The sequence below is a fragment of the Leuciscus leuciscus genome, assembly GCF_965113295.1.
Source record: "Leuciscus leuciscus genome assembly, chromosome: 13".
Taxonomy (NCBI): Eukaryota; Metazoa; Chordata; class Actinopteri; order Cypriniformes; family Leuciscidae; genus Leuciscus; species Leuciscus leuciscus.
Genome location: NC_138737.1, coordinates 29227556 through 29248401, shown reverse-complemented (window position 1 = coordinate 29248401; position 20846 = coordinate 29227556). Strand labels below are relative to the sequence as shown.

The window sequence follows — 20846 nt, the reverse complement described above, 5'->3', positions numbered from 1 at the left end:
TCATGTCTATGTGTGGATGTGGGCGCGGGACAGCGGGCACATTTATCACACCGAAAGCATCGTTCGCTTGCGTGAAGCGAGTGCACGTTGGTTTCGTTTTTACAGAAACCGTGAGACATGCATAACGTGGTGTTAGTGGGCACATTCACCATGTTTGAAGCGCAATCGGTCTGAGCCGATTCATGTGCGCGAGCCCTGTGTGACGGGCTGTGCTTGTGTGTAGAGATGGGCACTGGGCAGTGGGCATTCTTCTTACACATAAAGCACCATCGGCCGTGGCCGGGACACCAGAAAAAAATTCACACTTATGGGATTTATCTGGGTAGCCGTAAAAACGGCGTTTGTGTGCAGGCAAGCGGGTGACAGAACCGACTTGTTTACTGCAGGATACACTGGAACAGTCACATTTACTGGAACTGAACGAGCGAGAAGTTGCCATAGAAACAGAGAGCGTCAACATGCTGGCGTTTATTGCAGGCCTGCGTGCATTACAACAGGCTTGTTCACTGCAATATTGACATTTCCAGTCGCCTGAATTCCAGAGGGGAATGGGAAATGTATAGGAAAAAGGAGGTTGGTCCGTCCGCAGCGGGACCAGAAAAACTCCCTTTTTTCCTTACGCCAGTGACGCACGGAACACCATAGAAACGGTGTTTGGGTGCAGGCGAGCGGGTTGTACAACGCGCTCGTTGGCTGCAAAATACACATCTGCAGTCGCCTTTTCAGGGAACTGACAGAGCGAGCATTGACGGCATAATTTTATCTGCCGGTAGACCCGGGGATCGAACGCGGGTCTCTCGCGTGCAAAAACCTGAGAGTCTGCCACTGGGCCACAGGGGGAGACACATTGTAACTCAGTTAGCGCGAGTATTATAAGAGAGCGTCAACGTGCTGGCGTTTGTTTGCAGGCATGCGTGTATTACAACAGGCTTGCTCACTGCAATACAGACATTTCCAGTCGCCCGAACTTCAGAGGGGAATGAGAAATGTACGAGAAAGAGGAGGTCGGTCCGTCCGCGGGGGGACCAGAAAACGCTCTTTTCTCCTTTCGCCAGTGACGCACGGAAACCATAGAAACGGTGTTTGGGTGCAGGCGAGCGGGTTGTGCAACGCGCTCGTTGGCTGCAAAATGCACGTCTGCAGTCGCTTTTCAGGGAACTGACAGAGCGAAGCATTGGCGGCATAATTTTAACTGCCGCTAGACCGGGATTCGAACTCCGGTCTCTCGTGAGAAAAACCAATGATTCCGCCACTGAGCCACAGGGGGGAACGCAAAGGTTTTCGGATGCACGAGCATATAAGAGCGTCACATGCTTTCTTCGGCGTATGCTTGCAGGCGCGCTTGTATTAAAACAGGCTCGCCTGCTGCAATATTGATATTTCCAGTCGCATGATCAGGGAACTGGGAATATGTATGAGAAATTGAAGGTCAGTCCATCCTCGGAGGGACTAAAAAACACATCTTTCTCCTTTCGCCGGTGAGTGACGCATGAATGGGGCGCAGAAGGCAGGGTAGCTTTCTTATAACGTAAAGAAAAACTAACCCCGACCGTCCGCTTCCAGCCTCCCTTGTGAGCGGCGCAGTTTGCGCGGCTTGAACAGAGGGAGAGAGAAAGCTAGCCCCGTGACCGCCCGCTCCTGACATCCTCTGTGAGCGGCGCGGTGTGCGCGGCTCGAACAGAGGGAGAACAGGTATCGTCCCCCAAGCAGGCAAGGCAAGCGGGCGAACCGGCAAGCTTTGCGGGTTGGGGGGGGGGGGGCGGAGGAGCAGTCTCGGAGAAGGATGCCAGGTGAGTCCTCAGAGTCACCATAGGCAGTACCTAACTCGCAGTGAGGGCAGTCGCCGTCAGCGAGTGCGAGAGCTGCGTGATCAGGAAAAGGGGCGTCTTGAAAAAGACGGCCAGCTCTTTTAGTGCAATGGGAGTGTGTGTCGCGGCGGCGAGCACACACACATACATAAACACAGTAGCAGAGAAAGGATATAATGCCGGAAAGCGCAGCAGGAAGGCAAGGAAGGCGGCGCGGCCAGCGACTTCAGTGACTCGTCCCGCTGAAGGTGCTCTCTTTCAGACGGCGCGGCTTCTTATCCAGCTCCAGCGATGCGTGTGCTTCGCTTGAAGGATGAAAAATCAGATAATAGCTGCCTGCGAGCGATATTTATAGGCCTAGACCACGCCCATTTCGGCGGGACGTGACGCAGCGGGCGCGAAGTGCCCTGATTGGGTCTGACGTCACGCCAGGCCTCGCTCGATAGGCTGCTGCAGTTGCCGCAGAGCAGCCAATAGGCGCGCGAGCTGTCTCGCCTATGTCTGCATTGCTGCTGCAACGCGTTTTGCATTATTACAAAATTAAGGATAATTTTTGGCTTCAATATCTCGCGGAAAAGGATTTTCCCCTAGCGTAAGATATCTTACGCAGTACGAGAGACCTCTCGTAAGAGAACCCAGAGTTTCCCTCATTTCAGGGTTGACATACTCAGAGTTTTCACTTAACCTCCTTTCTGAAACAGGCCCCAGGTGTGTCTTGTTAATTTGCTCTTCAGATCGGTCTATTTAAACCCAGTGTTCTGTTTTGTTCTTAGTTCTACATGTAGTTGGTTGTCCTGTTCCTGTACCCGTGATCCTGTTTTTTTATTTTTTTAAATAGCTCGTCTGTACGTGGAAAGTTTTAAGCATATTGTTGTTGTGTAAACGTACCCTAAGACTAGAAACTAAACAAGACTGTTACACCTATCTGGTGTTTACCAGTAAAATCTATAGCTCTATGTTACTAGAGGCAGGTGAAGTAGATGTAGTGCAGTGCTCTTGCATCACAGGACTAGAAAGGTTGTGTGCACAGAAGGCCAGACAGGTAAATATTACTGTAGTAGTGTACTTGTAAGCGCATGTTGGGTTTCTCACATTGGCCTGAACCATAGGCCACTGGCCACCCTAGGTGATATCCTAAAATTCAAAACTATGATTGGCCATCTCCAGAGTCAGAGGAAGGGCCTTCAACAAATTGAGATATAACCTTATTGGCTATAATGTACATACTACATTTGTAACCATAAGGTAAACACAGTAAGTAATAAACACTTTTTTACAGTTCATATGCACCTCACTAAAAAGCATGGATATAGGACTGTTGAAAATTAGTGCTAACATTATATAAATGAACAAGCATAACCTGAATTATATTTAAACATTTAGCATCAATTAAAGTTAAGTAGCATCAATCACACACAGCTCTACTATCATTACATACAGCAACTCATTCTGATACGTGCTCTTAAAGTAATCTTCAAGAGCATTCCATTTGTGTGAATAGTTGTAATAGTAGTGAATATAACTACAATAAACTTAGTAGTTTTATGAACCCAAATTATGGAGCTTTATTGTATGCTGCAGTAAACAGGTAGGTAGATAAACTTAACTGTAGACACATAATGACAATGTCACTTTGGTTTTTCTTCTAGGCCAACAAACGTTCAACAACAGCCTTAAATTGGCCAATGCCCGACTGTCGGCTTGGTGTGTCACGGGCCTCACAACCTTAATGAACCCTTGAATTAATGTTACAAAGAGATGTTGGTTCAATGTCACTTTTATACCCCGCAATTAATGTTGAAACAATGGTGAGATTTCAGTGAAAAATCCATGTCTAGGGTCATGCCCCCAACTTACTAATAATTATCCATACTTAGAATTATATGCTCTGAATGCTGAACCGAATTGCGGTCTGGTCTGTGTCTCACTCCTTTCCCTCAGAGAACTGTGATCACACTAGGTAACCAGACATTCTCTTTTGGTCAAGTCTTTCGACACAGACCTCTCTATGGAAGAAGGCCCCCACAACCCTGGAATATTCCTACACGACTGATTCTGATAACACAGCCCCTTCATAGAACCATATGAGCAATCTGAGGTGTGGTGATATTGCATCGGTGGTAATTTACAAATAATGTGAGGAAGTCCAATTAGCTGCCGTGCAAATTTCCTCCACAGAAACCCCCTTAAGCAGTGCCCACAACAATGGCTTGGCTCTAGTAGAATGGGCAGTGAGGGGCTTCCTTCCCTACACACTGCTATGCCAATGTGCCTTTAACAAACCAGTGTGACAATCTCTGCTTAAACATTATCCACTCCTTTCCTGGCAAAACAAACAAATAACTTCTAACACAGTTAGAAACCATCAGCCTAACATTCCAGTGACAAGATTCAAGCACACTAAGGCCCCGTCCACACTAATGCGTTTTCGTTTAAAAACGGAGACCTTTTGCTACGTTTGCACCTCCCGTCCACACTAAAACGGCAAAAACGGAGACCCAAAACGGAGAAGTTTAGAAACGCTGCCAACACGTTTTTCGTTTTGAATCTCCGGAGGGCGTTAGTCTGGACGGGTCAAAACAGAGGACTTTAGAAACGATGACGTAGTAGAGGCTCACGCTCGGCTCTATGATTGGGTGTCATCAGTCATGGCGTATATCTTTGCTAGCAGCTGTTGTGCAAGTAAATTCTGCATTTTACAATGCTATAACTGCCTACATGTGCCGGAGGCAAGCTGTTATTCGAGCGATCTGTGACAATCCCGTGTGCAGCGGCGGTATCGACCGTACATGGAGCGTCGGTTTTGGGTTAACCCGGGAAGAACCAGCGCATGGTGGGATAATTTTATCAATGAAGTTGTGTTTACACTGGCACGCGCATGCCCAGTGTTGGTGAATGGTCACGTGATCCGCGTTTTCAGTCGTTTTAATGTGGACGGAGATCAATTCTAATACGCAGCTAAAACGCTGGTGTGGACGGAGATCGTATTCGTTTTAATTCTCCGTTTCTAAACGAAAACGCAGTAGTGTGGACGGGGCCTAAATCTTGAATCTTGGTGGGAGATAAAAAGCAGAGAGCCAAAAGGGTAAAGATAAGTAGGTGCTGGGGACTTTTGGTATAAAAGACGCACTAGTTGCAGAGTGATGCCTGAGCCATCCACATTGAACTTGGTGTAAAGGTATAGGTGGCTCAAGTTCTGTTATGCACTTGGCTGAAAGCTAGTGTGAGCAAGAGAGTTGCATTGTACAATAAGATTCTCAAATTTACTTACAGCAATGAATTGAACAGTGATTCGCATAATGTGTCCAAGACAGTGACTAAGTACTATGATGGGAGGATAGTCCTAGAGGTCGGACAGAAACAGCGGACCCCTTTTAAAAAAATTGCACATCAGCAAATGTGCACGTGGAAACACCTCAGCAGTGACAGGCAGATATTACTGATATATATACCTTTAAGGTTAAAAAAATATTTGCACTGCTCTAGCAGTTCCTTTAGAAATGTCAAGATGTGAACTATGGGACACTTAGCTGCCACTATTCTGTGCTGCTCTCACCACGAAACAAATATATTCCACTTGATCTTGTAAACATGTATTGTAGCAGGATTACTCTGAAGAGTGTCAGCGACATTCCGTGGAAGAGTTAGTTCTAGTAAATTGACCCTCTCAAGAGAAAGATCCACAAATTCCAGATTGCTAGGTCCAGAAGTATTATCAGGCTACCCTGCCTGTGTCTCTGCGGACTGGAAGCTCATCCACAAAAAGTGGCCTTGAAAAAGACAAAATTCAGTGCAAGCCCCAGATTATTGTCTGAATGAGAATACACTTTTGGTCATTTAATTTGAACACTAGAGTCTGCACACGGGGCACGAACATTTCTGTGTGCTCCCATGCTTGATGTCGCATCTTTGCCCAGATAAGAAAATCATCTTTATGACAAACCAACCGCAGAGGAACGCAAGTAACCGCAGCGACTGCGTTATTCGCATGTTTTCTTTTTTCATAAGGCTATACCCCTTCTTGTTTAGAATTTTGTGCATGTGTATTGAATGTTAAATAAGTTAATAATGATAACAAGGCTGTGTTTAGTATGGTGATTTGTACAGAGACTTCGTGGATTTGCACTTCAGCCTAAACAGACAGTAAATGAGACAGATCGACAGAGCGCGTGCGATTACCTGCGTCTGGCATTGAGGTCAATTCATATTCGTGAAAAGTTTGCCGTGTCCTTGGAAAGCAAAATATTTGTCGTATCATCCTTTTAACTTTTAAGGTTATTTACCATGAATGGCGTCAGCACTGGTCAATGCATTGATCAATGCTATTGGTCTCAATTAAGTGAAGCATTAGCTTCAGTGTTACCCATGCGACGCATTGCTGGTGAAATATCAGCAGAAAGCCTCTTATCCAGTCAGATTCGAGGATCGGAACTAACTGTTATACATATAAAAATAGCCTAACAAGCTTATTTTCAGGTTTATGCTCTGTTATGTGGATCCTTATTTTGACATTCTCTTCTGTTTACTTCATTTCCTGTTTCAACGCTGTTTAGTTTCGGTTACATTGGTTACTGAATATGTCCTGGATTTTGTGCATGCTGACCACATCTGAACACTTATTTATATAGCAACAAATTAATATAAATAAATAAATGGCGATAATACTGCATATTGCAGTATTGAGCCACTCAAAATTACCGTAAGGGAAATTCCTTCACCCAAACAGCCCTAGATCAGCCCCCACATTTGGATGCCTTGGAAAATGCATTTGCCTCAGTAAGCACAGTTGAGTGTCTGCTCACATTATAATTGTGTAGGCTAGCTGATGGGGGTGCAGATATTACAGTTCTCCCTGCAGGTGTATATAAGAATCCACTGTGGTATTATCTTTTCTCAAAAGAACCTGCTGTTTCCAAAACGACAGAAGAAACTGCTTCAGAGCTAAAAAGAATTCTAGGAAATGTATAGGCTGCTGCCTCTGGAGGGTCGACCACCTGCCTCATACTGCACGTCCCTCCAGTATGGCCCCCAGCACACTGAGGCAAGCATGAGAAATTGGAACAAACTTGTTCCTCTGGGCAACCCATGTCAGGTCTAGGTGCAAAGAGTGTACCCATCTTTGCACACTCCTAATATACAGACAACCCAATGAAATTACTGCAATCTTTGATGCCATCAACCTGAGCAGACATAAGCACTGGCGAAAACGCACATGCGCTTTGAACCAAAACTGCAAGCATTATTGGAATGCCCTCACCCTGCCCTCCAAAAAGTGGCCTTGAAAAAGACAAAATTAAGTGCAAGCCCCAGATTATTGTCTGAATGAGAATACATTTTTGGTAATTTAATTTGAACACTAGAGTCGGGGCACGAACATTGCTGTCTGCTCCCACGCTTGATGTCACATCTTTGCCCAGATAAGAAAATTATCTTTATGACAGTTCTCACTCCCCTTTCCCTCAGCAGAGCTATTGCCACCTCAGCTACTTTTGTGAACTTTTTCAGCTTTACTTAACTCCTGTGCATCTTATAATCTGACACATGAAAATACATGTCTTTCCTGTCTATCTTTGTAGACCAATCGCCCCTCCAAATTAACAGTAGCAACTGCTCATATCTTAACACCTGCCCTCTTTATTAACGCTAGGTGATCTTGTGTCTGAGAATCTGGGCTGAATCCCCTAACACTCTTGACTGTAACACATCACAAAATATAGGCCAATGGCTCACAAACTGTATTCTGTAACCATTTTTGACTGTACTCAGCACCCAGGGGTAGGTTTCATGAGTGTGCCACTCCAGCAGAAACAGTGACAGTGTTTCCACCACTTGGTTGACTCAAGCTCCCTAAGCACCCTGCTGTGGGCACTCAGGGCTGGAATTTGCCTGTAAAGGAGGCTCTGACCACTTGGAATTTGAGAATGAAGCAGTTTTCTCATTTCTATGCCTTCATTTTGACCAACATTCATGATAATGAAAGGGGAGATGTTGGGACAGGGCTCACAGCCTTTATTAATTATCTGTGTACATTCTGTGTGTGCTTGTGCAAGTGTGAGTTGGTATACTTTGGGCTTTGAAAACACACTCCTGGGCAACTAGAGGGTTGTCCTTCGCAGAACGGATGAAATATCACTGGCTTCACTCCTCTCAGAAAATCATGAGATTGCCACTACCCCTGCTTCTTCTTCTTAGGTGACCCGCTAAGTCTCTGCGGTACTGGGGAGCGGTGATGGTGAGGTGGCCCCTAGCCCAAGCTACCTGTGGCCCTATAACATAAGGAAGATGCTCTGCTGGATGGCCTGTTCTTTAAGGTTACCTGCTGTAAAACCCCTGAGCAATTAGCTTTTAATTGCCCCACAAGCAGGCGCAGGTGTCAGCAGCTTCCCTGCATTTCACTTCAGCTACCTTTTTCCTTGACACTGCGGGACTGCATAACTGCCATCGTTGACCCGAAAAGTCCATCTGGGGACATAGGCACATCCAGAAACACCACCAGATATATAAAGCTGCTTTTCCACTGTCGGGCCAGTCCGAGCCAGGGCTAACGATGTGCCGGGAGGGGCCAATAGCCTTGGACCACAAGCACAGAGGCCAAAATCAAGTTGTGTTTCCACTGTCGGGCCAGTAGCCCCACAGCGCTACCCTAAAGCCCATCCTTTACACGCCTCTATAGAATGACTTCATACAACCCCACCATTTCACCATTTCAATGAGCAGCAGTGTTGACCATCTCCTGACTCAGGTAAACTCCGCCTCTGTTCATGGCCACTCCTCAAGCCCCAGTTGGCCCGCTTTGGACCAAGGTATTCGGCGGGCCAAAAAACCCTGGCCATTGGCACAGAGGAAACCCAGACGAGGCCCGATCAAGCCCCGGAAGTGACAGTGGAAACACGACTGGCCCTGGGACGCACTAGCATGCTTGCTTTTGGCGCAAACAGTTGAAACACGGCTTATATAGTTTCCTAGCGTTAGTAACGCTCATTTGCAGGGTCCAATTCATCGGAATTATCCGCACACACACATTGGATTTGGCACAGGTTTTACGCCAGATGCCCTTCCTGACTGGGAGTGCTGAGACACACTCACATACACTTCTACAGCCAATTTGGCATGTCCAATCTGTCTTTGGACTGTGTGGGGGAAACCAGATAACCTGGAGGAAACCCAAGCTGACACGGGGAGAACATGCAAACTCCAAACAGAAAATACTCTTGGCTCAGCCGGGGATCTACAGTGCTACCCATTAAGCCATAGTGCTACCCACTAAGCCACCACGCCACTGAGCCATCCAAAAACTTCCACAATGGACACTCCACAAAGCCTTTCTGTCATCCTATCCATTTAAAAAACAACAACATTGATTTCCGTAGTATTTCTTTTTCCCACTATGGATGTCAATGGGTGCCATCAACTGTCTGGTTACCAACATTCTTTAATATATCTTATTTTGTGTTCAACAGAAGAAAGAAACTCATACAAATTTGGAACAACTTGAGGGTAAGTATTGACAAATTTCAAATTTTTGGGTGAACTATTCATTTAAGCACTGGCCCAAAATGGCACACTTCATGTGCATTGTAGTCTTGTGGACTTACAATGGCCACAAAATGCTCATCTGTTAAGTCCTCAAGACCGCAGGTTGTCGATATGCACTATTGATGCACACTTTTGCAGAGCCAGCAAGGCCATGAGCTTGGCAGCAGACTTATATCCGACAGTTAGGGCTGTCGCGATAACCGCAATATTGTAGTACCACGCTACTTACAGGCCAACCGCAGAGGAATGCAAGCAGCAACCGCGATATTCGCGTGTTTTATTTTTTCATAAGTCTATACCCTTCTTGTTTTGAACTTCATGCATGTGTAGTGAATGTTAAATAAGTTAATAATAATAACAAGACTGTTTATCATGGTGATTTGTACAGAGGCTTCGTGGATTTGCACTTAAGCCTAAACAGACAGTGAATGAGAGAGATCAGCTGAGCGCGTGCGATTACATGCGTCTGTCTTTGAGGTCAAGTCATATATATTCAGAAAACTAACTTTAGCTGAAAAATAACTTTATTAAAGAACCACTATAAAGCCAAAACAATCTCTGTTACCTTAAATGATTAAACGCTTATCTCTGTAAAGCTGCTTTGAAACAATCTACATTGTTAAAAGCGCTATATAAATGAAGATGACTTGACTTGACTATTCGTGAAAAGGTTGCTGTGTCCAAGGAAAGCGAAATATTTGTCGTATCACCCTTTTAAAGTTTAAGGGTATTTACCATGAATGGCGACAACACTGGTCAGCATTCCACAGCGCGAGGAAGCCGCTGGAAAAATAAATCAGCAAGTCACGCACTGAATCAATGCCATTGGTCTCTATTAAGTGAAGCATCAACTTCAGCGTTACCCATGCGACGCATTGCTGGTCAGCTGAGCCTTAAAAAGTGGTGCTCAAAGTTACAAATTAATTTACACCTTGTTTAATGACTCACTCAAAGACCGTAAAAATAACTGTGTGCTGAATGACAGCCTTTCAATGCGCAGAGACGCTGTTTGGTTTCGGCTGTTTAGCAACAAATAAATATAAATAAATCCAAATAAATAAATGGCGATAATACCGCATATCGCGCTATTGAGCCACTCAAAATTAACGCAAGGGAAATTCCTTCACTGCAACAGCCCTACCAACATTCAAAGCGGCATTACATCACAAAATTGTGTACTCAGAGGAACACTTCGAGGGCTTAGGGTTCCATTTGAGACAGGGCCTAAGAAGAGCTTCAAGAACAGTCACGCAAGGGCGCAACTCCCATAGAGTGGAAAAAGAGAACCCTTTACTAAGTCAGAGACAGTGAAGGAATGTATGATTGAAGTGTCTTTTAAAGGAACCCAAAAAGAATAAATAATTTAAAATAGAAATAGAAAAAGTAAATCATACATCCAGTTGCATCATCCTTCAGACAGTGTTGTGAATGAAGGAATGAGGTATTTATAAACCTCATATACTGTACCTCAAAGGTATTTGACCGAATTGGTTGAGTGAGTGATTCAACACCCCATATAGACATCCACTTGATTTTTATTACTGAATGAATCAGCGTTATGCCAAGTTCACACTGAACGATTTTAGGCCCGATTTTCGCTCGCCGACAGGTTTTGTGAGATAGGCGAAAAATTTCCGAAATCATAGGTAAATCGGTGCTCGTTCACGTGAGTGACAATTACACAGTGTGAATGATCAAAGACGCGACCTGAGAGAATCGCTGACGAGTCGCCGACACCTGTGAGATATTTGGCATGCTACAGGGCAAGATACAGGGCAGCGGGGAGTTCGGGGAGGAGTTATAGGGATCTCCCAGTCACGTGACCCCTAGCCGCGTGTCAGCCATTTTGACGGAATACTATTGCACAAGCGCACATACATGAGAATGCGGATTATCACGTTTTATGGCTGCGCATTGATTAAAATAATGAATAATGGTCACTGTATAATTATCTTGAGCCTGCTGAAATGTTCCTATAAATATATTTTCTTTCCAACTGTGCAATCTTAATAATAAATAGGCTAAATATATTTATCCACTAAGCTGCAGCAGTCCTATGCTCGTCTTCCCATTAAGTTTTTTTTCTCTTTCTGACATTTCATACCTGTTGTTAATTTTTTATTTATTAAATTGACTATAAAAAAGATTGCTTGTGTGTGCTGGTGTTCATTCCAGTCTTTTAAAATAGATGAATGAATGAATGCTCGCGAGGTGCCTGTAACGATTTTAAACAGGCTAACGTTAGACTATTTAATCAATAATGTACACAGGGTAGAGGAGAACGACAGTCAACTACTTTGAATATTATAGCATTTTGGGCATAAACATGTAAATAGTGAAAAGACTGACATTGAAAAATGACACAGAATGATTAAAATTTAATATTTAAATATTTAATCCAAATAAATAAATGTTCGTGGTTCGCACTGATGTTATTCATTTGTTCTCACAGTGTCGCGGTCACTGGCCACTATCTATTATTAGCGCAGCGGCCGTCAGCTAACTCTTCACGTCATGTCATCATAAAAAGAAATATAGCCTACAAGAGGAAGATAAAATAATTAGGAATCATAGATCCATATGAAGCACCACGAGTTCTTTTTACAGGCATTAAATGTGTAGAAAAACTTCCTGACATTGAGTTCGGTGACATTTACAGCTACCTTATTCACTTCCCATCACGCTACACCGGAGCTTCATTAAAAGCATACAAAAGCTTAGCAGGCTATCGGTATCATCAGCAACTCTTTGATTTGGACGCCAGCGGGGAAGGATTTTTCAATCATCACCGCAAAGGTTGGTCAATAGATGAATATTTCGCGACGAGCTGTATTATCACCAGCGGTTTAGCATTTTCTATTCCGTCAAGATGGCTGCTCCAAATGGCGTGACGTCACGCGGGACGTCCCTATAGACCAGAATATCAGTATTTTAATAGATATATTTACAATTATATCAAACAGAAACAAAGCACAAACATTTGCTTGACCAGCAGCAACAGCAACACATTGCAAAATTATTTATTTACCCCTAACTTTCTTTGCAGAACACACAGTCCTTGCTCCCCTCATCTTCCCAACCATTTCCTCCTGCATAAACTGTTTATTTTCTCCTTTTCGCTCCAAATCAGCGCACAGGCAATTTGGATCGCAATCTTCTTGCAGGCTATCATTTTTAATAACAATTTCAGTCTTGTGCAAGAACTCCGGTCTCACGCACGCGTGATCTTGCTTATTTCCTTATCACTTCACGCGTGTGTTTGGTTGTGAAACGTAGTTTGCGGACCAGACAGAAGTTGTCGGCGATTCTTTCTTTTGTAAAGTCATGCAGTGTGAAACTCCCTGTTGCCGATCCATCGTGCAGTGTGAACACACCAGCAACTGAATGTTACCTCAGATAGTCATGCAGTGTGAAAAGAACAGTGACCAGACTACTTTGAAAATCGTGCAGTGTGAACTCTGCATTAATCGGCTGAATAAAGCACTCATTCATTAACACAGTGACTTGTATTTCAAAATCCAAGTAGGAGCACGGAGTGTTGTTTCATTCCTGAATGAGTCAGTCTTTAAACGAATTGTTTGAGTGAGTGATTCACCCCCCATATAGACAGCCACTTGATTTTGATTACTGAATGAATCAGCATTAATCGGCTGAATAAAGGACTCATTCATTAAAGGGGGTGGTATATGATTTAACTTTTCTAACTTTAGTTAGTGTGTAATGTTGCTGTTTGAGCATAAACAACATATACAAAGTTACGACGTTCAAAGTTCAAAGCAAAGAGAGATATTTTCTTTTATAGAAATCGCTTTTTAAAGACTACAAACAAACAGTTGGTAGGGACTACACAAGCTTCCTCCCGGTTTAGTGACATCACAAATTCTATAGCATGTCACTCTGTAGGCATCTTACAACAGTTCCCACACAAGCGATTTATAGATTATCATGAAAGAATATGCTAATCAATGACTTGAAGATAGTTAACTCCCAATCAGCTACATAAATTCATCAACTAACCAATCAGAAACAACCTGTTGCATTCTACATGTTGTCACTTCTTCTTGAGTCTCTCCATCATTGTCCGACTCCGGTTTGAACATAAAAGGCAGAACAGTTTCTAACACTTTAGTGCATGTCTGTGTGAGGTGCTGCTAACACAGAAGCCCTCTGGAGCAACAGCTCATTTGCATTTAAAGGGACACACACAAAACAATGCGTTTTTACTCACCCTCAAAAAGGGACAATTTTAACATGCTATAAAAATGATCTGTGGGGTATTTTGAGCTAAAACTTCACATACACACAATGGGGACATCAGAGACTTAGGGTGCTTTCACACTTGGTTCGATTGCCTGTTCCGAACCCGAGTTCGATTGCTCCCCCCTCCCCCTGCCCCCGATGGACTGTGTTCACATTATATTATTTGTATCCGAACCGCGGTACGCTTGTGTCATCAAGCTGCAGCTGGCACGTACTCGTGTTGCTTGGTAACCGCTATGAAAAGGCGTCAAAATGGATAGAATTGCTCGCTTCACATTTGTTTTTGTTTTTTTTAACCTTTGGTTTTGTTTTCAAAGAAAATATACAGAAACACACTTGCGTCTGTCTGCCGCAAAAGTATTAAAACCGTTCCAAAAACAGCGGGATGTCCGCCCGCCCGGCGAATCGAAGACAATTTTTGTGGAGGCAACCAGAAATCATCTCTCTGTTTGCAGTGCGTCAATCCCGCTTTTCGTCAAGGTAAGTGTATATAGACCCTTTTACAGTTGTTAAACACACACGCACGCAGGCACGCACCACATTATACGTCATCAATAGCGGTTCACTTCCGTGATTTGGTATGATTGCGTTCATTATCAGCAGCAAACCGTACCCGAGTTCACATGAACCGTACCCCAGACCACCTTTTTTAGGGCGCTTTCACACTGGCAGTTTAGTGCGGACCGGGGCACGGTTCGCATGAAAAATCGCTAATGTGAACGCTGTCATCGGACCCGGGTGCGCACTAGAGTACCGAACCCGAGACTACCTGGAGGAGGTGGTCTGAGCTCGGTTGCTCCCGAACCGTGGCGCGGTTCGCGTTAATGTGCAAGCAACACGGACTCGGGTGCGCGCTTGTTCAGGAAGTATAGTATCCCGCGCATGCGTATCACTGTCGATATCATTGTTTCCTCACACACGACAACCATGAGTGGCAGGGGAACGTTGTGGGACACTGAAGAGGTGATGTCTCTCACTATGTTGTGCATAATAGCACCAAAAAAACAGACAAATTACAGCTATGCTCAGTCGAGTTGTATTATCCATGCATTTTCCGTGTGCGTTTGCGATGACGTAAGATCACTGCAAACGCACCTGGGTTCGATACAACTAATTGAGTGTGAAACCAGACCAACGCTGCGGGGGGCGCCGGGAACGAGCGCACTCGGGTTCGGACCGCAGCAAACGAACCCAGTGGAAAAACGCCCTTAGCGGCCTCGAGTACGGTTCTCGGGTGCGCACCCGAGTTCGGAAGACAGCGTTCACATCATCCAAACGAACCGAACTCTGACGTCATTCGAACCCGGGTGCGCACCAAAAGTGCTAGTGTGAAAGCGCCCTTATTTTACATCTTGTAAAAAGGGGCATTATACCACATTATACCAAAAGGGGCATTTCGAGAATAAAGGCGAAACATTTCGAGAATAAAGTCGAAACATTTTGAGAATAAAATTGTGAAAATACAGTCTTCCATAGAAGTTCTTTTTTTTTTTTTTTAAATGCACTCGTGAAGTCTAACTGCTTCTGACATGGATCTAAATATAATAGTAGCTTTTAACAAAAGGAAATTCTACAGGTGCTAATCTACATGGCATTACCATGGCGTTGCCTGTAGACGAGCACAAAGACTCCGCCTAGGTACCTCCGAGTAGGTATCACAATCCTGATCCAAACTTTATGTGGCACATTGATTCGAAGCCTACGTGCTATACGAAGATCTTCGAGCTCGTCTATAGGCAACGCCATCTGGGTCAAGAACACTTAACAGTAACCGTACTGTCTCCCTCTTCACAGTAAATCCTTTCTGGATATATTTTAAGTGCATCCTTCTGTATCCAATCACTTGGTCGGATCCCGTATAAAGCTGGCTATCCATGCAGTCTGAAAAGTGTTTTCGCCTGTTAAGTCTATTCCACTGCAGTATATATTTTGTAACGTCCTAAAACAAATGGTAATGCCATGTTGGTAGATGGTAGCTGTAGAATTTCCTTTTGTTGAAAGCCCAGATAAAAGTAAAAAGCTTCTATTTTGTTTAGATCCATGTCCGAGGCAGTTCGACTTCACAAATGTATTTCTTTACACACACACAAACACACACACACACACACACACACACACACACACACACACACACACACACACACACATAAAAAAACTTCTATGGAAGACTGTATTCTCGTAATTTCGACTTAAATCTCGAAATATTTTGACTTTATTCTCGTAAATGTAGAATTTACCCTCTGAGCAGCATTAAAGGTGCAGAAAGTTATTTTTGAAAAACGCTGTTAAAAAAAAGCATTATTATTATTATTATAAACATGAAACGGCAAAACCACCTCCACTGCCCGTTTCAAGCATCGGCTCCCAAAGTGTGTCCGAAAAGTGAGATAACATATTCTTTTGGTTCCCCTTTTAGTGATCGCTATAACCCCTTAATCTTTTCACATTTGTAATGTATTAGTTACTTGCATTATCGTGTTATGTAGGGAGCTGTTCATGAAAACTGTTTGTGTAGTTTTTTGGGATGGAAGGGCTGACTCTGCCATCAAAGGAGTAGAAGAGCTAAATAACAATTAGGCATTTGATCTGAATTATCGTAATGTAACACAAATTGCTTTCACTTATTGACAACATGATACTCTTGGGCGGCAGGCACAGCAAATTCCACCATAGTCGTTGCCTGTGTTGCATAGCGTGTACGTAAATCTGGGCATCAAGATAGGTGTGTGGTCCTTTGGGTAGGGGCATGTTTGTTTTGGCGATTTCAAATATCAACAGCATTTAAACTGCACCTTTAAACTGTGTAAATACATTCAGATTCAGCTTCTTTGCCACCTCTGCAGTGCAAAGATGGCTTTGGTTGATACTGATTTAGTTGGTAACAGCCTATATTTAATTCTAATTTAATTGACTAAATTTAAGAATTTAACATTAAAAATGACATACATATTTAATAAGTTTAGAAAAAAATTACTGAATATAAAAATTGCAGTAACCAGCAATATTAACTTCTCCATTGTTGTTCAGTCGTTGTACAAGTAGGATGGTTGGTCTGTGTAGCATTTGTCCCACCCCTCCTCCACTCTGATTGGACGGCTGGGTAAAAAGTGACAGTGACAAGCTCAGCGTTTGACCCAACCTTGAAAAATGTTCAACTCTCAAATATTATCAAAATGCAGTCGACAGTTTGCCTATAATAGCACAGAACTTTCACATTTTTTACGCACCATTTACATATGGTAGGGAGCAGGTGTAAATTTCTTTCACCAACTAACATTTAGAAGAAAAAAAATTTGTTCTGCTTGTGTTTCATGAATGAAGCCCATTGTCTGTAAGAATTGCATTAAAATATCTGCACAGAGAAAAAATATAATCGTCGTGTTCTTTAACTAATTATGAATGTTTTAACAGCTAAAAAAAAATTGTAAGAGTAATACAAAGACTTTCAAGTACATTAAAAAAGAGTAAAATAAAGTCAAACTAAAAAAAGAAGTTACATTCCGCATGGTTGTATCAAGAAAGTTTTCAGTTGAAAAAGAGCCTGTTACTGCAGCTAGTCTCCCTCTTTTCCTTTCATGCACGCTCAGAGTCCACGCAGTCAGACATTTCCGTGAATGTTTCCAGGCCCAAACAGAGGCCCATTTGTAGGCAGTGAGATCAGAGCCCGTTTAGCTTTAACCATTTAACTGTGTGTGTGTGTGTGTGTGTGTGTGTGTGTGTGTGTGTGTGTGTGTGTGTGTGTGTGTGTGTGTGTGTGTGTGTGTGTGTGTGTGTGTGTGTGTGTGTGTGTGTGTGTGTGTGTGTGTGTGTGTGTGTGTGTGTGTGTGTGTGTGTGTGTGTGTGTTTTTGTGACTAAGGTCAGAACAAGCCAGGTATCAGCAATCACAACAGCTTAGAGACACATGGATTATTTGTATTTGATTGTATTTGACATAAGGGTATACAGCAGCCGTTTACATAAACTATTCAACACCCAAGGAATGTCTCATTAATTCCTGACCAGCCATAAGATACTTTGTGCAACACAGATTAAATGAAACTGCACATAGAAGTGCATGCACACATTTTCCACGCCTGGCTGATGAAATACTTTTTATGGTGTTTCTTTTTTTCTAATCATAGGGCTGAGCGATATGAAATACCCATAAAAATGTGTAAAAAAAATTTAAACAGTAGGCTCATTTGACACTTACTAATAAAGTGTCTGTGGATCTGTCTCTCATTCTAATATCTTCTCTGGTCAAACATCTGGTCAAATTCATTCTCTCTATTTTCTTCACGAAAACAAAAACATTTTAACAGGTCAAAATGAGGCTTTCCATAAAAAGAAATGTTACTGTATCCTAGAGATTTCAGTTTTGATTTTCAATTTTAAATCAGGTTCTGCTCTATCCAGTTCAATAGCCATGAGGTCATTCAAAGGAATGTCAATGGGTTAATGCTGCTTTTATCTCTATTGTCAGTCTGTGTAAAGTCACTTTTTGCAGTAGGTAATGGTGCGTTCAAGTCCTCCTGGGAAGTTTGTCTTTACTAGGTGGGAAGTCGTGTTTACGACGGCTGGTAAGCTGGCGGAGTACTTTCTCTTAATTAATTACACAATAATACAGTAAGGTTCTTAAACTCCTGTTCTAGAAAATGAAGAACAAAGAAATGTGCATCAGGTGTATTTTGTTTTTTTTATGTTTTAATTAATTTATGAAGCCACTGCCAACTTTATTGTTACATGTTGCATTGTTATATTATAATGCCATCATATTCTGTGCAGGCAATTAGCTTACTGCGCTGTAAATAGAAAAGCCTGACAATATCACTGCTAAATACCTTTAAGTATTGTGGTATTCCGCCATGTTTCTCAGTGACACGCCCGAACTCGTAAAGATCGGGGCTTAGATAAAATCCAGAGCTCCCCACTGGTATTTACACATTGTGGTGGCGTTAATGTGCGTTCAACTCGTAAATACAATCTATATGAGATGACTTGAACGCACCATAATACTGTATACTCTGCTGCAGCTGTGGCAGACAGAATTGAAGTTTTAGTGTTTTGACAAAGCAGTAAAATAAATAAAAAATAAATAAAGTAACAAAGACAAGTCAATTAACTTGTGGTTACCAAAGCTTGGTTTACCACTGTGAAGCCAAACAAGGTATCACAGTGTGATGAAATTACACCATGTGAGTATAAAGTTGCTCAAAGGTTCAGACAACCTTTGTCTGGTTAGTTTCAATATCAGTTGTGCTGTGTGAGTCTAAGATATCGAGTAAAAACCTGTTCGTACAGGATTATTAATTAAATTAATTACATTTTGATTGAATTCTGTTGATAAATGGCATTTACCTAAAGCTAAAAGAAGTTTTGTGCCTCTAACAAGTGCTTTCAACCTTCTGAATGGTATGCGGAAAACACTTGTGGTTTGCCACAGACTTGTCCCACCACATAGAACGCAACTGAATGCTTCTTCAAGCGCTTCCATAATTGAAAAACTGTGGAAAACTACTTTTAAACAGGAAATGACGAAATATTTAAGTAGCCTATATTTACAGCTGGTCTAGTCGCACAGAATTTGTCATTTTTAGGTTACAGAAGGTAAAAATCGCCATAATCTTTACTGACATTGTCCGTAATGATTACTGAGATGGCAAATTCTGAGAAGCTATGGTAATAATTACTTTACCCCACCTCTCCATGTAAAACGAATCCCGCCCAAATAGACTGTCTGACGTTGTTCTGTCCCTTGATGTAGACAAATTGCACCTCCAAAAACTGCATACCCTTTCACTTCCAAAAGATCAAACTATTAGAAATGCCTGGCTGAAATTTATTTAAAATATGCCTGATGAATTGAACAAAAAAAAATTTCATTTGTTCGTGTCATTTCAGAACAGGCTCTTTTCTTAATTATTCTCAACAATAGTTTTATATAAAAATAGATTTTAGCAAGTGCCCGCTGAAACAGTCTGCTGCAATTGTTGTGGTTGTGTTGGTTCATTTTCTTCTACCTCAGGATCTCAAACATACGGCTCTATTATACTGTTGGCCATCTTGACCATCAAAACTCACATCACACATGCTGTGAAGGAGTGTTTTTGACAGAGTGAAAATTAAAATAGAAAATAATATTTTTCATTTAAATTTTTTGGTGCAAAACACTTCTTTAGCTAACCTCCAGAAACACGATATTAAGTATAACTTTAAAGTTAAAATTACTTTCCTGTCTCAGCTCAATTTAAACCTAATATAAATAATACTTGGACTTTTTAAAGTAAAAAGCACATATTAGGTTACCTAACAAAACATTAAGGTGTATACCCGGGTAGCAATTTTGTGTGTTTTTGTGTGAATGTTTTTATCATTCGTTGGGCATCTTAAGTATGGAGTATGAGCCTTTAGCATAGATAAACAATGTGCTGTCCAGGGTTGTGCTACTAAACATGCGACAGTCGATTTCTTTCTTTTCTGTATAGGCCTGTGTAGATACGTCCTCGAGCGCAACGATATCCGTAACGCAACGACACGAAAATGAACAGTAACATATATCTCCAATAAAGCATTTTCATCTGAACATAAACGCTTCGTGCGAGACGTCAAGTCGAAAGAGTTTCCCTGCGCAGGTAGCTGTCATGGTCATGAACCATCTTATTACATACACGCGCGGGCGCGCGTTTTCATTAATATTTAACAATGTGTTTCAGAGAGGAATAAATAAAACCTTCTTACGTGTGAGTTTGTCGTTTGTTGCAGTCAAGTAGTTAGTGTCGTGTTCATTCATTTTTCATTTGTATTTCCTTCTGCGATTCTGCCCGTGGAAAGACATTGCGGCACAAAATACAGCCCCTGTTCGTTCGTTCGTTCGCTCTCTCTCTCTCTCTCTCTCTCTCTCTCTCGCTCTCTCTCAACATCAGAGAGAGAGAGAGATATTTTTTTTTCTTCTTGAGGAGGAGGAACCTACCTCTACCTATATCTGTCTAAAATATCCAAACAAACAAAAATGTATGTGCACATAGGCTATAGGCTAAATATCTAAGAATACTTCTGAGATCAGTCATTTTCAGATTTTACAGGGATTTTACCTTTTCTGAAGAAAATATGAGTGCATCTTGGATTTTCATTTCCATACATACAGGTAAGCATGTCAGATTAGGCTTTAGATAAGAAGAAGACATTAGATATACTGGAACTGTGTGACCTACGCATGTACAATGTTTCAATTAAAGCCCTGGAAAATTTGCCAACAATAGGTT

The 20846-nt window shown here is 42.4% G+C and overlaps 1 protein-coding gene across 3 annotated transcripts in view; it reads right to left on the bottom strand.

Annotated features, from left to right (window-relative positions):
* The window catches only part of LOC309513544 (uncharacterized protein), a 39313-nt gene extending 18872 nt beyond the window's left edge, over positions 1-20441 (bottom strand). For 2 of the 3 annotated variants that reach the window (XM_082189452.1, XM_082189451.1), the window contains exon 1: positions 20323-20441. The gene's annotated coding sequence lies outside the window, so the exon portion shown is untranslated. The remainder of the gene's footprint in view (positions 1-20322) is intronic. The other variant, XM_082189453.1, reaches the window with a different exon arrangement.
* Positions 20442-20846: the final 405 nt, after the last annotated feature.